This window comes from Perca flavescens, chromosome 10, assembly GCF_004354835.1.
Source record: "Perca flavescens isolate YP-PL-M2 chromosome 10, PFLA_1.0, whole genome shotgun sequence".
NCBI classification, from domain to species: Eukaryota; Metazoa; Chordata; class Actinopteri; order Perciformes; family Percidae; genus Perca; species Perca flavescens.
Window position 1 is genome coordinate 472,083 of NC_041340.1, and position 5,000 is coordinate 477,082.

The 5,000-nt window shown below is 45.7% G+C and overlaps 1 protein-coding gene across 1 annotated transcript in view; it reads left to right on the forward strand.

Moving 5' to 3' along the window:
- The window catches only part of LOC114563296 (ATP-binding cassette sub-family A member 1), a 66,110-nt gene that overhangs the window by 59,629 nt on the left and 1,481 nt on the right, over positions 1-5,000 (forward strand). The gene's annotated exons all lie outside the window — the stretch shown is intronic.

The window sequence follows — 5,000 nt, forward strand, 5'->3', positions numbered from 1 at the left end:
ACTTGTCCTCATGCTGAAAACGTGACTTGTCCTCATGCTGAAAACGTGACTTGTCCTCATGCTGAAAACGTGACTTGTCCTCATGCTGAAAACGTGACTTGTCCTTGTCCTCATGCTGAAATGCGTGACTTGTCCTCATGCTGAAAACTTGTCCTCGTGACTTGTCCTCATGCTGAAAACGTGACTTGTCCTCATGCTGAAAACGTGACTTGTCCTCATGCTGAAAACGTGACTTGTCCTCATGCTGAAAACGTGACTTGTCCTCATGCTGAAAAACGTGACTTGTCCTCATGCTGAAAAAACTTGTCCTCATGCTGAAAACGTGACTTGTCCTCATGCTGAAAACGTGACTTGTCCTGAAAACGTGACTTGTCCTCATGCTGAAAACTTGACTTGTCCTCATGCTGAAAACGTGACTTGTCCTCATGCTCGTGACTTGTCCTCATGCTGACTTGCGTGACTTGTCCTCATGCTGAAAACGTGACTTGTCCTCATGCTGAAAAACGTGACTTGTCCTCATGCTGAAAACGTGACTTGTCCTCATGAAAACGTGACTTGTCCTCATGCTGAAAACGTGACTTGTCCTCATGCTGAAAACGTGACTTGTCCTCATGCTGAAAAACGTGACTTGTCCTCATGCTGAAAACGTGACTTGTCCTCATGCTGAAAACGTGACTTGTCCTCATGCTGAAAAACGTGACTTGTCCTCATGCTGAAAACGTGACTTGTCCCTCATGCTGAAAACGTGACTTGTGTCCTCATGCTGAAAAACGTGACTTGTCCTCATGCTGAAAAACTTGTCCTCGTGACTTGTCCTCATGCTGAAAAACGTGACTTGTCCTCATGCTGAAAACGTGACTTGTCCTCATGCTGAAAACGTGAAAATGCTGAAAACGTGACTTGTCCTCATGCTGAAAACGTGACTTGTCCTCATGCTGAAAACGTGACTTGTCCTCATGCTGAAAACTTGTCCGTGACTTGTCCTCATGCTGAAAACGTGACTTGTCCTCATGCTGAAAACGTGACTTGTCCTCATGCTGAAAACGTGACTTGTCCTCATGCTGAAAACGTGACTTGTCCTCATGCTGAAAACGTGACTTGTCCTCATGCTGAAAAACGTGACTTGTCCTCATGCTGAAAACGTGACTTGTCCTCATGCTGAAAACGTGACTTGTCCTCATGCTGAAAACGTGACTTGTCCTCATGCTGAAAACGTGACTTGTCCTCATGCTGAAAACGTGACTTGTCCTCATGCTGAAAACGTGACTTGTCCTTGTCCTCATGCTGAAAACGTGACTTGTCCTCATGCTGAAAACGTGACCTGTCCTCATGCTGAAAACGTGACTTGTCCTCATGCTGAAAACGTGACTTGTCCTCATGCTGAAAACGTGACTTGTCCTCATGCTGAAAACGTGACCTGTCCTCATGATGAAAACTTGTCCTCATGCTGAAAACGTGACTTGTCCTCATGCTGAAAACGTGACTTGTCCTCATGCTGAAAACGTGACTTGTCCTCATGCTGAAAACGTGACTTGTCCTCATGCTGAAAACGTGACTTGTCCTCATGCTGAAAACGTGACTTGTCCTCATGCTGAAAACGTGACTTGTCCTCATGCTGAAAACGTGACTTGACTTGTCCTCATGCTGAAAACGTGACTTGTCCTCATGCTGAAAACGTGACTTGTCCTCATGCTGAAACGTGACTTGTCCTCATGCTGAAAACGTGACTTGTCCTCATGCTGAAAACGTGACTTGTCCTCACGCTGAAAACGTGAAAACGTGACCTGTCCTCATGCTGAAACGTGACTTGTCCTCATGCTGAAAACGTGACTTGTCCTCATGCTGAAAACGTGACTTGTCCTCATGCTGAAAACGTGACTTGTCCTCATGATGAAAACTTGTCCTCATGCTGAAAACGTGACTTGTCCTCATGCTGAAAAACGTGACGCTGAAAACGTGACTTGTCCTCACGCTGAAAACGTGACTTGTCCTCATGCTGAAAACGTGACTTGTCCTCATGCTGAAAACGTGACTTGTCCTCATGCTGAAAAACGTGACTTGTCCTCATGCTGAAAACGTGACTTGTCCTCATGCTGAAAACGTGACTTGTCCTCATGCTGAAAACGTGACTTGTCCTCATGCTGAAAACGTGACTTGTCCTCATGCTGAAAACGTGACTTGACTTGTCCTCATGCTGAAAAACGTGACTTGTCCTCATGCTGAAAACGTGACTTGTCCTCATGCTGAAAACGTGACTTGTCCTCATGCTGAAAACGTGACTTGTCCTCATGCTGAAAAAACTTGTCCTTGTCCTCATGCTGAAAACGTGACTTGTCCTCATGCTGAAAACGTGACTTGTCCTCATGCTGAAAAACGTGACTTGTCCTCATGCTGAAAACGTGACTTGTCCTCATGCTGAAAACGTGACTTGTCCTCATGCTGAAAACGCTGAAAAACGTGACTTGTCCTCATGCTGAAAAAACGTGACTTGTCCTCATGCTGAAAAAACGTGACTTGTCCTCATGCTGAAAACGTGACTTGTCCTCATGCTGAAAACGTGACTTGTCCTCATGCTGAAAACGTGTCCTTGTCCTGAAATGCTGAAAACGTGACTTGTCCTCATGCTGCTGAATGCGTGACTTGTCCTCATGCTGAAAACGTGACTTGTCCTCATGCTGAAAACGTGACCTGTCCTCATGATGAAAACTTGTCCTCATGCTGAAAACGTGACTTGTCCTCATGCTGAAAACGTGACTTGTCCTCATGCTGAAAACGTGACTTGTCCTCATGCTGAAAACGTGACTTGTCCTCATGCTGAAAACTTGTCCTTGTCCTCATGACTTGAAAAACGTGACTTGTCCTCATGCTGAAAACGTGACTTGTCCTCATGCTGAAAACGTGACTTGTCCTCATGCTGAAAACGTGACTTGTCCTCATGCTGAAAACGTGACTTGTCCTCATGCTGAAAACGTGACTTGTCCTCATGCTGAAAACGTGACTTGTCCTCATGCTGAAAACGTGACTTGTCCTCATGCTGAAAAAACGTGACTTGTCCTCATGCTGAAAACGTGACTTGTCCTCATGCTGAAAACGTGACTTGTCCTCATGCTGAAAACGTGACTTGTCCTCATGCTGAAAACGTGACTTGTCCTCATGCTAAAAACGTGACTTGTCCTCATGCTGAAAAACGTGACTTGTCCTCATGCTGAAAACGTGACTTGTCCTCATGACTTGAAAACGCTGAAAACTTGTCCTCATGCTGAAAAAAAACGTGACTTGTCCTCATGCTGAAAACTTGTCCTCGCTGACTTGTCCTCATGCTGAAAACGTGACTTGTCCTCATGCTGAAAAAACGTGACTTGTCCTCATGCTGAAAACGTGACTTGTCCTCATGCTGAAAACGTGACTTGTCCTCGTGACTTGTCCTGACTTGTCCTCATGAAAACGTGACTTGTCCTCATGCTGAAAAAACGTGACTTGTCCTCATGCTGAAAAACTTGTCCTGACTTGTCCTCATGCTGAAAACGTGACTTGTCCTCATGCTGAAAACGTGACTTGTCCCTCATGCTGAAAACGTGACTTGTCCTCATGCTGAAAACGTGACTTGTCCTCATGCTGAAAACTTGTCCTCGTGACTTGTCCTCATGCTGAAAACGTGACTTGTCCTCATGCTGAAAACGTGACTTGTCCTGTCCTCATGCTGAAAACGTGACTTGTCCTCATGCTGAAAACGTGACTTGTCCTCATGCTGAAAACGTGACTTGTCCTCATGATGAAAACGTGACTTGTCCTCATGCTGAAAACGTGACTTGTCCTGCTGAAAACGTGACTTGTCCTCATGCTGAAAACGTGACTTGTCCTCATGCTGAAAAACGTGACTTGTCCTCATGCTGAAAACGTGACTTGTGAAAACGTGACTTGTCCTCATGCTGAAAACGTGACTTGTCCTCATGCTGAAAAACGTGACTTGTCCTCATGCTGAAAACGTGACTTGTCCTCATGCTGAAAACGTGACTTGTCCTCATGCTAAAAACGTGACTTGTCCTCATGCTGAAAACGTGACTTGTCCTCATGCTGAAAACGTGACTTGTCCTCATGCTGAAAACGTGACTTGTCCTCATGCTGAAAACGTGACTTGTCCTCATGCTGAAAACGTGACTTGTCCTCATGTCCTCTGAAAACGTGACTTGTCCCTCATGCGTGACTTGTCCTCATGCTGAAAACGTGACTTGTCCTCATGCTGAAAAAAACGTGACTTGTCCTCATGCTGAAAACGTGACTTGTCCTCATGCTGAAAACGTGACTTGTCCTCATGCTGAAAACGTGACTTGTCCTCATGCTGAAAGCGTGACTTGTCCTCATGCTGAAAACGCGTGACTTGTCCTCATGCTGAAAACGTGACTTGTCCCTCATGCTGAAAACGTGACTTGTCCTCATGCTGAAAACGTGACTTGTCCTCATGCTGAACGCGTGACTTGTCCTCATGCTGAAAACGTGACTTGTCCTCATGCTGAAAACGTGACTTGTCCTCATGCTGAAAACGTGACTTGTCCTCATGCTGAAAACGTGACTTGTCCTCATGCTGAAAACGTGACTTGTCCTCATGCTGAAAACGTGACTTGTCCTCATGCTGAAAACGTGACTTGTCCTCATGCTGAAAACGTGACTTGTCCTGACTTGTCCTCATGCTGAAAACGTGACTTGTCCTCATGCTGAAAACGTGACTTGTCCTCATGCTGAAAACGTGACTTGTCCTCATGCTGAAAGCGTGACTTGTCCTCATGCTGAAAACGTGACTTGTCCTCATGCTGATGCTGAAAATGCTGGAAAAACGTGACTTGTCCTCGTGAAAACGTGACTTGTCCTCATGCTGAAAACGTGACTTGTCCTCATGCTGAAAACGTGACTTGTCCTCATGCTGAAAACTTGTCCTGACTTGTCCTCATGCTGGCGTGACTTGTCCTCATGCTGAAAAACTTGTCCGTGACTTGTCCTCATGC